The sequence below is a fragment of the Hydractinia symbiolongicarpus genome, chromosome 4 (genome assembly GCF_029227915.1).
Source record: "Hydractinia symbiolongicarpus strain clone_291-10 chromosome 4, HSymV2.1, whole genome shotgun sequence".
Classification (NCBI taxonomy): domain Eukaryota; kingdom Metazoa; phylum Cnidaria; class Hydrozoa; order Anthoathecata; family Hydractiniidae; genus Hydractinia; species Hydractinia symbiolongicarpus.
The window spans coordinates 6,868,530-6,880,876 of record NC_079878.1 but is presented as its reverse complement, the minus strand read 5'-3'; the positions used below and the strand labels follow the sequence as shown (position 1 = coordinate 6,880,876).

The following is a 12,347-nucleotide window of genomic DNA, read 5'->3' as shown; positions in this document are numbered from 1 at the left end:
TTCGAGCGGGTTGCGGCTATTTGCATTGCTTGGACTCGTATCAAAGCGTGAGAAATATGACGGTAACGTTTTGATTAAAAAAATAAAAGTATTTTGCTTAGAGTTGACTTAGGAAGTGAGTCCGTGTTCACGCGTTCACGGCCGGTTAGCTCAGTCGGCTAGAGCGTCGTGCTAATAACGCGAATGTCGTGGGTTCGAGCCCCACACTGGCCATTTTACGGGCTTTGCCGTCACGTTGACGGGATCAAAACAACCTGGGTGCACTGCCACGTTGCTAGATTTTACTGGTGATCTGCCCGTGCTGTGGCATGTGTTGACGGCGCATGAAAAGAAACCTTGCTCCAGGGGAGGCTCGAACTCCCGATCTTCGCATGTCTTTGTCGATACTGACTTATAAGTACGACGCGCTAACCGACTACGCCACTGGAGCCCGTGGATGTTAACGGGAAAGCTGAGGTCCGTGATTAGAATAGTCATGGTCCAGTAGGGCATTGACGGTATCACTTTATGGCAAGTACACGGTGTAACTGGCCTGTTTTGCCTGATGCACCGACTTTTCGTATTTGGCAAGGATCGCGTGCCTTCGTAGCTCAGGGGTTAGAGCACTGGTCTTGTAAACCAGGGGTCGAGAGTTCAAATCTCTCCGAGGGCTTTCAGGGAATGTCCGTTTAAAGTTGGCCTAACATGACTCCTCTTTCGAGCGGGTTGCGGCTATTTGCATTGCTTGGACTCGTATCAAAGCGTGAGAAATATGACGGTAACGTTTTGAGTAAAAAAATAAAAGTATTTTGCTTAGAGTTGACTTAGGAAGTGAGTCCGTGTTCACGCGTTCACGGCCGGTTAGCTCAGTCGGCTAGAGCGTCGTGCTAATAACGCGAATGTCGTGGGTTCGAGCCCCACACTGGCCATTTTACGGGCTTTGCCGTCACGTTGACGGGATCAAAACAACCTGGGTGCACTGCCACGTTGCTAGATTTTACTGGTGATCTGCCCGTGCTGTGGCGTGTGTTGACGGCGCATGAAAAGAAACCTTGCTCCAGGGGAGGCTCGAACTCCCGATCTTCGCATGTCTTTGTCGATACTGACTTATAAGTTCGACGCGCTAACCGACTACGCCACTGGAGCCCGTGGATGTTAACGGGAAAGCTGAGGTCCGTGATTAGAATAGTCATGGTCCAGTAGGGCATTGACGGTATCACTTTATGGCAAGTACACGTTGCAACTGGCCTGTTTTGCCTGATGCACCGACTTTTCGTATTTGGCAAGGATCGCGTGCCTTCGTAGCTCAGGGGTTAGAGCACTGGTCTTGTAAACCAGGGGTCGAGAGTTCAAATCTCTCCGAGGGCTTTCAGGGAATGTCCGTTTAAAGTTGGCCTAACATGACTCCTCTTTCGAGCGGGTTGCGGCTATTTGCATTGCTTGGACTCGTATCAAAGCGTGAGAAATATGACGGTAACGTTTTGAGTAAAAAAATAAAAGTATTTTGCTTAGAGTTGACTTAGGAAGTGAGTCCGTGTTCACGCGTTCACGGCCGGTTAGCTCAGTCGGCTAGAGCGTCGTGCTAATAACGCGAATGTCGTGGGTTCGAGCCCCACACTGGCCATTTTACGGGCTTTGCCGTCACGTTGACGGGATCAAAACAACCTGGGTGCACTGCCACGTTGCTAGATTTTACTGGTGATCTGCCCGTGCTGTGGCGTGTGTTGACGGCGCATGAAAAGAAACCTTGCTCCAGGGGAGGCTCGAACTCCCGATCTTCGCATGTCTTTGTCGATACTGACTTATAAGTACGACGTGCTAACCGACTACGCCACTGGAGCCCGTGGATGTTAACGGGAAAGCTGAGGTCCGTGATTAGAATAGTCATGGTCCAGTAGGGCATTGACGGTATCACTTTATGGCAAGTACACGTTGCAACTGGCCTGTTTTGCCTGATGCACCGACTTTTCGTATTTGGCAAGGATCGCGTGCCTTCGTAGCTCAGGGGTTAGAGCACTGGTCTTGTAAACCAGGGGTCGAGAGTTCAAATCTCTCCGAGGGCTTTCAGGGAATGTCCGTTTAAAGTTGGCCTAACATGACTCCTCTTTCGAGCGGGTTGCGGCTATTTGCATTGCTTGGACTCGTATCAAAGCGTGAGAAATATGACGGTAACGTTTTGAGTCAAAAAATAAAAGTATTTTGCTTAGAGTTGACTTAGGAAGTGAGTCCGTGTTCACGCGTTCACGGCCGGTTAGCTCAGTCGGCTAGAGCGTCGTGCTAATAACGCGAATGTCGTGGGTTCGAGCCCCACACTGGCCATTTTACGGGCTTTGCCGTCACGTTGACGGGATCAAAACAACCTGGGTGCACTGCCACGTTGCTAGATTTTACTGGTGATCTGCCCGTGCTGTGGCGTGTGTTGACGGCGCATGAAAAGAAACCTTGCTCCAGGGGAGGCTCGAACTCCCGATCTTCGCATGTCTTTGTCGATACTGACTTATAAGTACGACGCGCTAACCGACTACGCCACTGGAGCCCGTGGATGTTAACGGGAAAGCTGAGGTCCGTGATTAGAATAGTCATGGTCCAGTAGGGCATTGACGGTATCACTTTATGGCAAGTACACGTTGCAACTGGCCTGTTTTGCCTGATGCACCGACTTTTCGTATTTGGCAAGGATCGCGTGCCTTCGTAGCTCAGGGGTTAGAGCACTGGTCTTGTAAACCAGGGTTCGAGAGTTCAAATCTCTCCGAGGGCTTTCAGGGAATGTCCGTTTAAAGTTGGCCTAACATGACTCCTCTTTCGAGCGGGTTGCGGCTATTTGCATTGCTTGGACTCGTATCAAAGCGTGAGAAATATGACGGTAACGTTTTGAGTAAAAAAATAAAAGTATTTTGCTTAGAGTTGACTTAGGAAGTGAGTCCGTGTTCACGCGCTCACGGCCGGTTAGCTCAGTCGGCTAGAGCGTCGTGCTAATAACGCGAATGTCGTGGGTTCGAGCCCCACACTGGCCATTTTACGGGCTTTGCCGTCACGTTGACGGGATCAAAACAACCTGGGTGCACTGCCACGTTGCTAGATTTTACTGGTGATCTGCCCGTGCTGTGGCGTGTGTTGACGGTGCATGAAAAGAAACCTTGCTCCAGGGGAGGCTCGAACTCCCGATCTTCGCATGTCTTTGTCGATACTGACTTATAAGTACGACGCGCTAACCGACTACGCCACTGGAGCCCGTGGATGTTAACGGGAAAGCTGAGGTCCGTGATTAGAATAGTCATGGTCCAGTAGGGCATTGACGGTATCACTTTATGGCAAGTACACGTTGCAACTGGCCTGTTTTGCCTGATGCACCGACTTTTCGTATTTGGCAAGGATCGCGTGCCTTCGTAGCTCAGGGGTTAGAGCACTGGTCTTGTAAACCAGGGGTCGAGAGTTCAAATCTCTCCGAGGGCTTTCAGGGAATGTCCGTTTAAAGTTGGCCTAACATGACTCCTCTTTCGAGCGGGTTGCGGCTATTTGCATTGCTTGGACTCGTATCAAAGCGTGAGAAATATGACGGTAACGTTTTGAGTAAAAAAATAAAAGTATTTTGCTTAGAGTTGACTTAGGAAGTGAGTCCGTGTTCACGCGTTCACGGCCGGTTAGCTCAGTCGGCTAGAGCGTCGTGCTAATAACGCGAATGTCGTGGGTTCGAGCCCCACACTGGCCATTTTACGGGCTTTGCCGTCACGTTGACGGGATCAAAACAACCTGGGTGCACTGCCACGTTGCTAGATTTTACTGGTGATCTGCCCGTGCTGTGGCGTGTGTTGACGGCGCATGAAAAGAAACCTTGCTCCAGGGGAGGCTCGAACTCCCGATCTTCGCATGTCTTTGTCGATACTGACTTATAAGTACGACGCGCTAACCGACTACGCCACTGGAGCCCGTGGATGTTAACGGGAAAGCTGAGGTCCGTGATTAGAATAGTCATGGTCCAGTAGGGCATTGACGGTATCACTTTATGGCAAGTACACGTTGCAACTGGCCTGTTTTGCCTCATGCACCGACTTTTCGTATTTGGCAAGGATCGCGTGCCTTCGTAGCTCAGGGGTTAGAGCACTGGTCTTGTAAACCAGGGGTCGAGAGTTCAAATCTCTCCGAGGGCTTTCAGGGAATGTCCGTTTAAAGTTGGCCTAACATGACTCCTCTTTCGAGCGGGTTGCGGCTATTTGCATTGCTTGGACTCGTATCAAAGCGTGAGAAATATGACGGTAACGTTTTGATTAAAAAAATAAAAGTATTTTGCTTAGAGTTGACTTAGGAAGTGAGTCCGTGTTCACGCGTTCACGGCCGGTTAGCTCAGTCGGCTAGAGCGTCGTGCTAATAACGCGAATGTCGTGGGTTCGAGCCCCACACTGGCCATTTTACGGGCTTTGCCGTCACGTTGACGGGATCAAAACAACCTGGGTGCACTGCCACGTTGCTAGATTTTACTGGTGATCTGCCCGTGCTGTGGCATGTGTTGACGGCGCATGAAAAGAAACCTTGCTCCAGGGGAGGCTCGAACTCCCGATCTTCGCATGTCTTTGTCGATACTGACTTATAAGTACGACGCGCTAACCGACTACGCCACTGGAGCCCGTGGATGTTAACGGGAAAGCTGAGGTCCGTGATTAGAATAGTCATGGTCCAGTAGGGCATTGACGGTATCACTTTATGGCAAGTACACGGTGTAACTGGCCTGTTTTGCCTGATGCACCGACTTTTCGTATTTGGCAAGGATCGCGTGCCTTCGTAGCTCAGGGGTTAGAGCACTGGTCTTGTAAACCAGGGGTCGAGAGTTCAAATCTCTCCGAGGGCTTTCAGGGAATGTCCGTTTAAAGTTGGCCTAACATGACTCCTCTTTCGAGCGGGTTGCGGCTATTTGCATTGCTTGGACTCGTATCAAAGCGTGAGAAATATGACGGTAACGTTTTGAGTAAAAAAATAAAAGTATTTTGCTTAGAGTTGACTTAGGAAGTGAGTCCGTGTTCACGCGTTCACGGCCGGTTAGCTCAGTCGGCTAGAGCGTCGTGCTAATAACGCGAATGTCGTGGGTTCGAGCCCCACACTGGCCATTTTACGGGCTTTGCCGTCACGTTGACGGGATCAAAACAACCTGGGTGCACTGCCACGTTGCTAGATTTTACTGGTGATCTGCCCGTGCTGTGGCGTGTGTTGACGGCGCATGAAAAGAAACCTTGCTCCAGGGGAGGCTCGAACTCCCGATCTTCGCATGTCTTTGTCGATACTGACTTATAAGTTCGACGCGCTAACCGACTACGCCACTGGAGCCCGTGGATGTTAACGGGAAAGCTGAGGTCCGTGATTAGAATAGTCATGGTCCAGTAGGGCATTGACGGTATCACTTTATGGCAAGTACACGTTGCAACTGGCCTGTTTTGCCTGATGCACCGACTTTTCGTATTTGGCAAGGATCGCGTGCCTTCGTAGCTCAGGGGTTAGAGCACTGGTCTTGTAAACCAGGGGTCGAGAGTTCAAATCTCTCCGAGGGCTTTCAGGGAATGTCCGTTTAAAGTTGGCCTAACATGACTCCTCTTTCGAGCGGGTTGCGGCTATTTGCATTGCTTGGACTCGTATCAAAGCGTGAGAAATATGACGGTAACGTTTTGAGTAAAAAAATAAAAGTATTTTGCTTAGAGTTGACTTAGGAAGTGAGTCCGTGTTCACGCGTTCACGGCCGGTTAGCTCAGTCGGCTAGAGCGTCGTGCTAATAACGCGAATGTCGTGGGTTCGAGCCCCACACTGGCCATTTTACGGGCTTTGCCGTCACGTTGACGGGATCAAAACAACCTGGGTGCACTGCCACGTTGCTAGATTTTACTGGTGATCTGCCCGTGCTGTGGCGTGTGTTGACGGCGCATGAAAAGAAACCTTGCTCCAGGGGAGGCTCGAACTCCCGATCTTCGCATGTCTTTGTCGATACTGACTTATAAGTACGACGTGCTAACCGACTACGCCACTGGAGCCCGTGGATGTTAACGGGAAAGCTGAGGTCCGTGATTAGAATAGTCATGGTCCAGTAGGGCATTGACGGTATCACTTTATGGCAAGTACACGTTGCAACTGGCCTGTTTTGCCTGATGCACCGACTTTTCGTATTTGGCAAGGATCGCGTGCCTTCGTAGCTCAGGGGTTAGAGCACTGGTCTTGTAAACCAGGGGTCGAGAGTTCAAATCTCTCCGAGGGCTTTCAGGGAATGTCCGTTTAAAGTTGGCCTAACATGACTCCTCTTTCGAGCGGGTTGCGGCTATTTGCATTGCTTGGACTCGTATCAAAGCGTGAGAAATATGACGGTAACGTTTTGAGTCAAAAAATAAAAGTATTTTGCTTAGAGTTGACTTAGGAAGTGAGTCCGTGTTCACGCGTTCACGGCCGGTTAGCTCAGTCGGCTAGAGCGTCGTGCTAATAACGCGAATGTCGTGGGTTCGAGCCCCACACTGGCCATTTTACGGGCTTTGCCGTCACGTTGACGGGATCAAAACAACCTGGGTGCACTGCCACGTTGCTAGATTTTACTGGTGATCTGCCCGTGCTGTGGCGTGTGTTGACGGCGCATGAAAAGAAACCTTGCTCCAGGGGAGGCTCGAACTCCCGATCTTCGCATGTCTTTGTCGATACTGACTTATAAGTACGACGCGCTAACCGACTACGCCACTGGAGCCCGTGGATGTTAACGGGAAAGCTGAGGTCCGTGATTAGAATAGTCATGGTCCAGTAGGGCATTGACGGTATCACTTTATGGCAAGTACACGTTGCAACTGGCCTGTTTTGCCTGATGCACCGACTTTTCGTATTTGGCAAGGATCGCGTGCCTTCGTAGCTCAGGGGTTAGAGCACTGGTCTTGTAAACCAGGGTTCGAGAGTTCAAATCTCTCCGAGGGCTTTCAGGGAATGTCCGTTTAAAGTTGGCCTAACATGACTCCTCTTTCGAGCGGGTTGCGGCTATTTGCATTGCTTGGACTCGTATCAAAGCGTGAGAAATATGACGGTAACGTTTTGAGTAAAAAAATAAAAGTATTTTGCTTAGAGTTGACTTAGGAAGTGAGTCCGTGTTCACGCGCTCACGGCCGGTTAGCTCAGTCGGCTAGAGCGTCGTGCTAATAACGCGAATGTCGTGGGTTCGAGCCCCACACTGGCCATTTTACGGGCTTTGCCGTCACGTTGACGGGATCAAAACAACCTGGGTGCACTGCCACGTTGCTAGATTTTACTGGTGATCTGCCCGTGCTGTGGCGTGTGTTGACGGCGCATGAAAAGAAACCTTGCTCCAGGTGAGGCTCGAACTCCCGATCTTCGCATGTCTTTGTCGATACTGACTTATAAGTACGACGCGCTAACCGACTACGCCACTGGAGCCCGTGGATGTTAACGGGAAAGCTGAGGTCCGTGATTAGAATAGTCATGGTCCAGTAGGGCATTGACGGTATCACTTTATGGCAAGTACACGTTGCAACTGGCCTGTTTTGCCTGATGCACCGACTTTTCGTATTTGGCAAGGATCGCGTGCCTTCGTAGCTCAGGGGTTAGAGCACTGGTCTTGTAAACCAGGGGTCGAGAGTTCAAATCTCTCCGAGGGCTTTCAGGGAATGTCCGTTTAAAGTTGGCCTAACATGACTCCTCTTTCGAGCGGGTTGCGGCTATTTGCATTGCTTGGACTCGTATCAAAGCGTGAGAAATATGACGGTAACGTTTTGAGTAAAAAAATAAAAGTATTTTGCTTAGAGTTGACTTAGGAAGTGAGTCCGTGTTCACGCGTTCACGGCCGGTTAGCTCAGTCGGCTAGAGCGTCGTGCTAATAACGCGAATGTCGTGGGTTCGAGCCCCACACTGGCCATTTTACGGGCTTTGCCGTCACGTTGACGGGATCAAAACAACCTGGGTGCACTGCCACGTTGCTAGATTTTACTGGTGATCTGCCCGTGCTGTGGCGTGTGTTGACGGCGCATGAAAAGAAACCTTGCTCCAGGGGAGGCTCGAACTCCCGATCTTCGCATGTCTTTGTCGATACTGACTTATAAGTACGACGCGCTAACCGACTACGCCACTGGAGCCCGTGGATGTTAACGGGAAAGCTGAGGTCCGTGATTAGAATAGTCATGGTCCAGTAGGGCATTGACGGTATCACTTTATGGCAAGTACACGTTGCAACTGGCCTGTTTTGCCTGATGCACCGACTTTTCGTATTTGGCAAGGATCGCGTGCCTTCGTAGCTCAGGGGTTAGAGCACTGGTCTTGTAAACCAGGGGTCGAGAGTTCAAATCTCTCCGAGGGCTTTCAGGGAATGTCCGTTTAAAGTTGGCCTAACATGACTCCTCTTTCGAGCGGGTTGCGGCTATTTGCATTGCTTGGACTCGTATCAAAGCGTGAGAAATATGACGGTAACGTTTTGAGTCAAAAAATAAAAGTATTTTGCTTAGAGTTGACTTAGGAAGTGAGTCCGTGTTCACGCGTTCACGGCCGGTTAGCTCAGTCGGCTAGAGCGTCGTGCTAATAACGCGAATGTCGTGGGTTCGAGCCCCACACTGGCCATTTTACGGGCTTTGCCGTCACGTTGACGGGATCAAAACAACCTGGGTGCACTGCCACGTTGCTAGATTTTACTGGTGATCTGCCCGTGCTGTGGCGTGTGTTGACGGCGCATGAAAAGAAACCTTGCTCCAGGGGAGGCTCGAACTCCCGATCTTCGCATGTCTTTGTCGATACTGACTTATAAGTACGACGCGCTAACCGACTACGCCACTGGAGCCCGTGGATGTTAACGGGAAAGCTGAGGTCCGTGATTAGAATAGTCATGGTCCAGTAGGGCATTGACGGTATCACTTTATGGCAAGTACACGTTGCAACTGGCCTGTTTTGCCTGATGCACCGACTTTTCGTATTTGGCAAGGATCGCGTGCCTTCGTAGCTCAGGGGTTAGAGCACTGGTCTTGTAAACCAGGGTTCGAGAGTTCAAATCTCTCCGAGGGCTTTCAGGGAATGTCCGTTTAAAGTTGGCCTAACATGACTCCTCTTTCGAGCGGGTTGCGGCTATTTGCATTGCTTGGACTCGTATCAAAGCGTGAGAAATATGACGGTAACGTTTTGAGTAAAAAAATAAAAGTATTTTGCTTAGAGTTGACTTAGGAAGTGAGTCCGTGTTCACGCGCTCACGGCCGGTTAGCTCAGTCGGCTAGAGCGTCGTGCTAATAACGCGAATGTCGTGGGTTCGAGCCCCACACTGGCCATTTTACGGGCTTTGCCGTCACGTTGACGGGATCAAAACAACCTGGGTGCACTGCCACGTTGCTAGATTTTACTGGTGATCTGCCCGTGCTGTGGCGTGTGTTGACGGCGCATGAAAAGAAACCTTGCTCCAGGTGAGGCTCGAACTCCCGATCTTCGCATGTCTTTGTCGATACTGACTTATAAGTACGACGCGCTAACCGACTACGCCACTGGAGCCCGTGGATGTTAACGGGAAAGCTGAGGTCCGTGATTAGAATAGTCATGGTCCAGTAGGGCATTGACGGTATCACTTTATGGCAAGTACACGTTGCAACTGGCCTGTTTTGCCTGATGCACCGACTTTTCGTATTTGGCAAGGATCGCGTGCCTTCGTAGCTCAGGGGTTAGAGCACTGGTCTTGTAAACCAGGGGTCGAGAGTTCAAATCTCTCCGAGGGCTTTCAGGGAATGTCCGTTTAAAGTTGGCCTAACATGACTCCTCTTTCGAGCGGGTTGCGGCTATTTGCATTGCTTGGACTCGTATCAAAGCGTGAGAAATATGACGGTAACGTTTTGAGTAAAAAAATAAAAGTATTTTGCTTAGAGTTGACTTAGGAAGTGAGTCCGTGTTCACGCGTTCACGGCCGGTTAGCTCAGTCGGCTAGAGCGTCGTGCTAATAACGCGAATGTCGTGGGTTCGAGCCCCACACTGGCCATTTTACGGGCTTTGCCGTCACGTTGACGGGATCAAAACAACCTGGGTGCACTGCCACGTTGCTAGATTTTACTGGTGATCTGCCCGTGCTGTGGCGTGTGTTGACGGCGCATGAAAAGAAACCTTGCTCCAGGGGAGGCTCGAACTCCCGATCTTCGCATGTCTTTGTCGATACTGACTTATAAGTACGACGCGCTAACCGACTACGCCACTGGAGCCCGTGGATGTTAACGGGAAAGCTGAGGTCCGTGATTAGAATAGTCATGGTCCAGTAGGGCATTGACGGTATCACTTTATGGCAAGTACACGTTGCAACTGGCCTGTTTTGCCTGATGCACCGACTTTTCGTATTTGGCAAGGATCGCGTGCCTTCGTAGCTCAGGGGTTAGAGCACTGGTCTTGTAAACCAGGGGTCGAGAGTTCAAATCTCTCCGAGGGCTTTCAGGGAATGTCCGTTTAAAGTTGGCCTAACATGACTCCTCTTTCGAGCGGGTTGCGGCTATTTGCATTGCTTGGACTCGTATCAAAGCGTGAGAAATATGACGGTAACGTTTTGAGTAAAAAAATAAAAGTATTTTGCTTAGAGTTGACTTAGGAAGTGAGTCCGTGTTCACGCGTTCACGGCCGGTTAGCTCAGTCGGCTAGAGCGTCGTGCTAATAACGCGAATGTCGTGGGTTCGAGCCCCACACTGGCCATTTTACGGGCTTTGCCGTCACGTTGACGGGATCAAAACAACCTGGGTGCACTGCCACGTTGCTAGATTTTACTGGTGATCTGCCCGTGCTGTGGCGTGTGTTGACGGCGCATGAAAAGAAACCTTGCTCCAGGGGAGGCTCGAACTCCCGATCTTCGCATGTCTTTGTCGATACTGACTTATAAGTACGACGCGCTAACCGACTACGCCACTGGAGCCCGTGGATGTTAACGGGAAAGCTGAGGTCCGTGATTAGAATAGTCATGGTCCAGTAGGGCATTGACGGTATCACTTTATGGCAAGTACACGTTGCAACTGGCCTGTTTTGCCTGATGCACCGACTTTTCGTATTTGGCAAGGATCGCGTGCCTTCGTAGCTCAGGGGTTAGAGCACTGGTCTTGTAAACCAGGGGTCGAGAGTTGTCCGAGGGCTTTCAGGGAATGTCCGTTTAAAGTTGGCCTAACATGACTCCTCTTTCGAGCGGGTTGCGGCTATTTGCATTGCTTGGACTCGTATCAAAGCGTGAGAAATATGACGGTAACGTTTTGAGTAAAAAAATAAAAGTATTTTGCTTAGAGTTGACTTAGGAAGTGAGTCCGTGTTCACGCGCTCACGGCCGGTTAGCTCAGTCGGCTAGAGCGTCGTGCTAATAACGCGAATGTCGTGGGTTCGAGCCCCACACTGGCCATTTTACGGGCTTTGCCGTCACGTTGACGGGATCAAAACAACCTGGGTGCACTGCCACGTTGCTAGATTTTACTGGTGATCTGCCCGTGCTGTGGCGTGTGTTGACGGCGCATGAAAAGAAACCTTGCTCCAGGGGAGGCTCGAACTCCCGATCTTCGCATGTCTTTGTCGATACTGACTTATAAGTACGACGCGCTAACCGACTACGCCACTGGAGCCCGTGGATGTTAACGGGAAAGCTGAGGTCCGTGATTAGAATAGTCATGGTCCAGTAGGGCATTGACGGTATCACTTTATGGCAAGTACACGTTGCAACTGGCCTGTTTTGCCTGATGCACCGACTTTTCGTATTTGGCAAGGATCGCGTGCCTTCGTAGCTCAGGGGTTAGAGCACTGGTCTTGTAAACCAGGGGTCGAGAGTTCAAATCTCTCCGAGGGCTTTCAGGGAATGTCCGTTTAAAGTTGGCCTAACATGACTCCTCTTTCGAGCGGGTTGCGGCTATTTGCATTGCTTGGACTCGTATCAAAGCGTGAGAAATATGACGGTAACGTTTTGAGTAAAAAAATAAAAGTATTTTGCTTAGAGTTGACTTAGGAAGTGAGTCCGTGTTCACGCGTTCACGGCCGGTTAGCTCAGTCGGCTAGAGCGTCGTGCTAATAACGCGAATGTCGTGGGTTCGAGCCCCACACTGGCCATTTTACGGGCTTTGCCGTCACGTTGACGGGATCAAAACAACCTGGGTGCACTGCCACGTTGCTAGATTTTACTGGTGATCTGCCCGTGCTGTGGCGTGTGTTGACGGCGCATGAAAAGAAACCTTGCTCCAGGGGAGGCTCGAACTCCCGATCTTCGCATGTCTTTGTCGATACTGACTTATAAGTACGACGCGCTAACCGACTACGCCACTGGAGCCCGTGGATGTTAACGGGAAAGCTGAGGTCCGTGATTAGAATAGTCATGGTCCAGTAGGGCATTGACGGTATCACTTTATGGCAAGTACACGTTGCAACTGGCCTGTTTT

The 12,347-nt window shown here is 50.5% G+C and overlaps 46 non-coding genes across 46 annotated transcripts; 34 read left to right on the top strand and 12 right to left on the bottom strand.

Annotated features, from left to right (window-relative positions):
• Positions 1 to 139: 139 nt before the first annotated feature.
• On the top strand, positions 140 to 213 carry Trnai-aau (transfer RNA isoleucine (anticodon AAU)). Its single transcript has one exon. It is a non-coding gene; the product is annotated as a tRNA-Ile (tRNA).
• Positions 214 to 337: 124 nt separating this feature from the next.
• Trnai-uau (transfer RNA isoleucine (anticodon UAU)) lies at positions 338 to 430 on the bottom strand. The gene is given in 2 exon segments: positions 338 to 373; positions 393 to 430. It is a non-coding gene; the product is annotated as a tRNA-Ile (tRNA).
• Positions 431 to 579: 149 nt separating this feature from the next.
• On the top strand, positions 580 to 652 carry Trnat-ugu (transfer RNA threonine (anticodon UGU)). The gene has a single exon. It is a non-coding gene; the product is annotated as a tRNA-Thr (tRNA).
• A 182-nt stretch (positions 653 to 834) lies between these two features.
• Trnai-aau (transfer RNA isoleucine (anticodon AAU)) lies at positions 835 to 908 on the top strand. The gene has a single exon. It is a non-coding gene; the product is annotated as a tRNA-Ile (tRNA).
• Positions 909 to 1,274: 366 nt separating this feature from the next.
• On the top strand, positions 1,275 to 1,347 carry Trnat-ugu (transfer RNA threonine (anticodon UGU)). Its single transcript has one exon. It is a non-coding gene; the product is annotated as a tRNA-Thr (tRNA).
• Positions 1,348 to 1,529: 182 nt separating this feature from the next.
• Trnai-aau (transfer RNA isoleucine (anticodon AAU)) lies at positions 1,530 to 1,603 on the top strand. The gene has a single exon. It is a non-coding gene; the product is annotated as a tRNA-Ile (tRNA).
• A 366-nt stretch (positions 1,604 to 1,969) lies between these two features.
• On the top strand, positions 1,970 to 2,042 carry Trnat-ugu (transfer RNA threonine (anticodon UGU)). The gene has a single exon. It is a non-coding gene; the product is annotated as a tRNA-Thr (tRNA).
• A 182-nt stretch (positions 2,043 to 2,224) lies between these two features.
• Trnai-aau (transfer RNA isoleucine (anticodon AAU)) lies at positions 2,225 to 2,298 on the top strand. The gene has a single exon. It is a non-coding gene; the product is annotated as a tRNA-Ile (tRNA).
• Positions 2,299 to 2,422: 124 nt separating this feature from the next.
• Positions 2,423 to 2,515, bottom strand: Trnai-uau (transfer RNA isoleucine (anticodon UAU)). Its single transcript is given in 2 exon segments — positions 2,423 to 2,458; positions 2,478 to 2,515. It is a non-coding gene; the product is annotated as a tRNA-Ile (tRNA).
• A 149-nt stretch (positions 2,516 to 2,664) lies between these two features.
• Trnat-ugu (transfer RNA threonine (anticodon UGU)) lies at positions 2,665 to 2,737 on the top strand. Its single transcript has one exon. It is a non-coding gene; the product is annotated as a tRNA-Thr (tRNA).
• Positions 2,738 to 2,919: 182 nt separating this feature from the next.
• On the top strand, positions 2,920 to 2,993 carry Trnai-aau (transfer RNA isoleucine (anticodon AAU)). The gene has a single exon. It is a non-coding gene; the product is annotated as a tRNA-Ile (tRNA).
• Positions 2,994 to 3,117: 124 nt separating this feature from the next.
• Positions 3,118 to 3,210, bottom strand: Trnai-uau (transfer RNA isoleucine (anticodon UAU)). Its single transcript is given in 2 exon segments — positions 3,118 to 3,153; positions 3,173 to 3,210. It is a non-coding gene; the product is annotated as a tRNA-Ile (tRNA).
• Positions 3,211 to 3,359: 149 nt separating this feature from the next.
• Trnat-ugu (transfer RNA threonine (anticodon UGU)) lies at positions 3,360 to 3,432 on the top strand. Its single transcript has one exon. It is a non-coding gene; the product is annotated as a tRNA-Thr (tRNA).
• A 182-nt stretch (positions 3,433 to 3,614) lies between these two features.
• Positions 3,615 to 3,688, top strand: Trnai-aau (transfer RNA isoleucine (anticodon AAU)). The gene has a single exon. It is a non-coding gene; the product is annotated as a tRNA-Ile (tRNA).
• A 124-nt stretch (positions 3,689 to 3,812) lies between these two features.
• Positions 3,813 to 3,905, bottom strand: Trnai-uau (transfer RNA isoleucine (anticodon UAU)). The gene is given in 2 exon segments: positions 3,813 to 3,848; positions 3,868 to 3,905. It is a non-coding gene; the product is annotated as a tRNA-Ile (tRNA).
• A 149-nt stretch (positions 3,906 to 4,054) lies between these two features.
• Positions 4,055 to 4,127, top strand: Trnat-ugu (transfer RNA threonine (anticodon UGU)). Its single transcript has one exon. It is a non-coding gene; the product is annotated as a tRNA-Thr (tRNA).
• Positions 4,128 to 4,309: 182 nt separating this feature from the next.
• Trnai-aau (transfer RNA isoleucine (anticodon AAU)) lies at positions 4,310 to 4,383 on the top strand. The gene has a single exon. It is a non-coding gene; the product is annotated as a tRNA-Ile (tRNA).
• Positions 4,384 to 4,507: 124 nt separating this feature from the next.
• Positions 4,508 to 4,600, bottom strand: Trnai-uau (transfer RNA isoleucine (anticodon UAU)). The gene is given in 2 exon segments: positions 4,508 to 4,543; positions 4,563 to 4,600. It is a non-coding gene; the product is annotated as a tRNA-Ile (tRNA).
• A 149-nt stretch (positions 4,601 to 4,749) lies between these two features.
• Trnat-ugu (transfer RNA threonine (anticodon UGU)) lies at positions 4,750 to 4,822 on the top strand. Its single transcript has one exon. It is a non-coding gene; the product is annotated as a tRNA-Thr (tRNA).
• A 182-nt stretch (positions 4,823 to 5,004) lies between these two features.
• Positions 5,005 to 5,078, top strand: Trnai-aau (transfer RNA isoleucine (anticodon AAU)). Its single transcript has one exon. It is a non-coding gene; the product is annotated as a tRNA-Ile (tRNA).
• Positions 5,079 to 5,444: 366 nt separating this feature from the next.
• Trnat-ugu (transfer RNA threonine (anticodon UGU)) lies at positions 5,445 to 5,517 on the top strand. Its single transcript has one exon. It is a non-coding gene; the product is annotated as a tRNA-Thr (tRNA).
• Positions 5,518 to 5,699: 182 nt separating this feature from the next.
• Trnai-aau (transfer RNA isoleucine (anticodon AAU)) lies at positions 5,700 to 5,773 on the top strand. The gene has a single exon. It is a non-coding gene; the product is annotated as a tRNA-Ile (tRNA).
• Positions 5,774 to 6,139: 366 nt separating this feature from the next.
• Trnat-ugu (transfer RNA threonine (anticodon UGU)) lies at positions 6,140 to 6,212 on the top strand. The gene has a single exon. It is a non-coding gene; the product is annotated as a tRNA-Thr (tRNA).
• Positions 6,213 to 6,394: 182 nt separating this feature from the next.
• Trnai-aau (transfer RNA isoleucine (anticodon AAU)) lies at positions 6,395 to 6,468 on the top strand. The gene has a single exon. It is a non-coding gene; the product is annotated as a tRNA-Ile (tRNA).
• A 124-nt stretch (positions 6,469 to 6,592) lies between these two features.
• Trnai-uau (transfer RNA isoleucine (anticodon UAU)) lies at positions 6,593 to 6,685 on the bottom strand. Its single transcript is given in 2 exon segments — positions 6,593 to 6,628; positions 6,648 to 6,685. It is a non-coding gene; the product is annotated as a tRNA-Ile (tRNA).
• Positions 6,686 to 6,834: 149 nt separating this feature from the next.
• On the top strand, positions 6,835 to 6,907 carry Trnat-ugu (transfer RNA threonine (anticodon UGU)). Its single transcript has one exon. It is a non-coding gene; the product is annotated as a tRNA-Thr (tRNA).
• A 182-nt stretch (positions 6,908 to 7,089) lies between these two features.
• On the top strand, positions 7,090 to 7,163 carry Trnai-aau (transfer RNA isoleucine (anticodon AAU)). The gene has a single exon. It is a non-coding gene; the product is annotated as a tRNA-Ile (tRNA).
• A 366-nt stretch (positions 7,164 to 7,529) lies between these two features.
• Trnat-ugu (transfer RNA threonine (anticodon UGU)) lies at positions 7,530 to 7,602 on the top strand. The gene has a single exon. It is a non-coding gene; the product is annotated as a tRNA-Thr (tRNA).
• Positions 7,603 to 7,784: 182 nt separating this feature from the next.
• On the top strand, positions 7,785 to 7,858 carry Trnai-aau (transfer RNA isoleucine (anticodon AAU)). The gene has a single exon. It is a non-coding gene; the product is annotated as a tRNA-Ile (tRNA).
• A 124-nt stretch (positions 7,859 to 7,982) lies between these two features.
• On the bottom strand, positions 7,983 to 8,075 carry Trnai-uau (transfer RNA isoleucine (anticodon UAU)). The gene is given in 2 exon segments: positions 7,983 to 8,018; positions 8,038 to 8,075. It is a non-coding gene; the product is annotated as a tRNA-Ile (tRNA).
• Positions 8,076 to 8,224: 149 nt separating this feature from the next.
• On the top strand, positions 8,225 to 8,297 carry Trnat-ugu (transfer RNA threonine (anticodon UGU)). The gene has a single exon. It is a non-coding gene; the product is annotated as a tRNA-Thr (tRNA).
• A 182-nt stretch (positions 8,298 to 8,479) lies between these two features.
• Positions 8,480 to 8,553, top strand: Trnai-aau (transfer RNA isoleucine (anticodon AAU)). Its single transcript has one exon. It is a non-coding gene; the product is annotated as a tRNA-Ile (tRNA).
• A 124-nt stretch (positions 8,554 to 8,677) lies between these two features.
• Trnai-uau (transfer RNA isoleucine (anticodon UAU)) lies at positions 8,678 to 8,770 on the bottom strand. The gene is given in 2 exon segments: positions 8,678 to 8,713; positions 8,733 to 8,770. It is a non-coding gene; the product is annotated as a tRNA-Ile (tRNA).
• A 149-nt stretch (positions 8,771 to 8,919) lies between these two features.
• Trnat-ugu (transfer RNA threonine (anticodon UGU)) lies at positions 8,920 to 8,992 on the top strand. Its single transcript has one exon. It is a non-coding gene; the product is annotated as a tRNA-Thr (tRNA).
• Positions 8,993 to 9,174: 182 nt separating this feature from the next.
• On the top strand, positions 9,175 to 9,248 carry Trnai-aau (transfer RNA isoleucine (anticodon AAU)). Its single transcript has one exon. It is a non-coding gene; the product is annotated as a tRNA-Ile (tRNA).
• Positions 9,249 to 9,614: 366 nt separating this feature from the next.
• Trnat-ugu (transfer RNA threonine (anticodon UGU)) lies at positions 9,615 to 9,687 on the top strand. The gene has a single exon. It is a non-coding gene; the product is annotated as a tRNA-Thr (tRNA).
• A 182-nt stretch (positions 9,688 to 9,869) lies between these two features.
• On the top strand, positions 9,870 to 9,943 carry Trnai-aau (transfer RNA isoleucine (anticodon AAU)). The gene has a single exon. It is a non-coding gene; the product is annotated as a tRNA-Ile (tRNA).
• Positions 9,944 to 10,067: 124 nt separating this feature from the next.
• Positions 10,068 to 10,160, bottom strand: Trnai-uau (transfer RNA isoleucine (anticodon UAU)). Its single transcript is given in 2 exon segments — positions 10,068 to 10,103; positions 10,123 to 10,160. It is a non-coding gene; the product is annotated as a tRNA-Ile (tRNA).
• Positions 10,161 to 10,309: 149 nt separating this feature from the next.
• Positions 10,310 to 10,382, top strand: Trnat-ugu (transfer RNA threonine (anticodon UGU)). Its single transcript has one exon. It is a non-coding gene; the product is annotated as a tRNA-Thr (tRNA).
• Positions 10,383 to 10,564: 182 nt separating this feature from the next.
• Positions 10,565 to 10,638, top strand: Trnai-aau (transfer RNA isoleucine (anticodon AAU)). Its single transcript has one exon. It is a non-coding gene; the product is annotated as a tRNA-Ile (tRNA).
• Positions 10,639 to 10,762: 124 nt separating this feature from the next.
• On the bottom strand, positions 10,763 to 10,855 carry Trnai-uau (transfer RNA isoleucine (anticodon UAU)). The gene is given in 2 exon segments: positions 10,763 to 10,798; positions 10,818 to 10,855. It is a non-coding gene; the product is annotated as a tRNA-Ile (tRNA).
• Positions 10,856 to 11,252: 397 nt separating this feature from the next.
• On the top strand, positions 11,253 to 11,326 carry Trnai-aau (transfer RNA isoleucine (anticodon AAU)). The gene has a single exon. It is a non-coding gene; the product is annotated as a tRNA-Ile (tRNA).
• A 124-nt stretch (positions 11,327 to 11,450) lies between these two features.
• Positions 11,451 to 11,543, bottom strand: Trnai-uau (transfer RNA isoleucine (anticodon UAU)). The gene is given in 2 exon segments: positions 11,451 to 11,486; positions 11,506 to 11,543. It is a non-coding gene; the product is annotated as a tRNA-Ile (tRNA).
• A 149-nt stretch (positions 11,544 to 11,692) lies between these two features.
• Positions 11,693 to 11,765, top strand: Trnat-ugu (transfer RNA threonine (anticodon UGU)). The gene has a single exon. It is a non-coding gene; the product is annotated as a tRNA-Thr (tRNA).
• Positions 11,766 to 11,947: 182 nt separating this feature from the next.
• On the top strand, positions 11,948 to 12,021 carry Trnai-aau (transfer RNA isoleucine (anticodon AAU)). The gene has a single exon. It is a non-coding gene; the product is annotated as a tRNA-Ile (tRNA).
• Positions 12,022 to 12,145: 124 nt separating this feature from the next.
• Positions 12,146 to 12,238, bottom strand: Trnai-uau (transfer RNA isoleucine (anticodon UAU)). Its single transcript is given in 2 exon segments — positions 12,146 to 12,181; positions 12,201 to 12,238. It is a non-coding gene; the product is annotated as a tRNA-Ile (tRNA).
• Between the last annotated feature and the right edge of the window lie 109 nt (positions 12,239 to 12,347).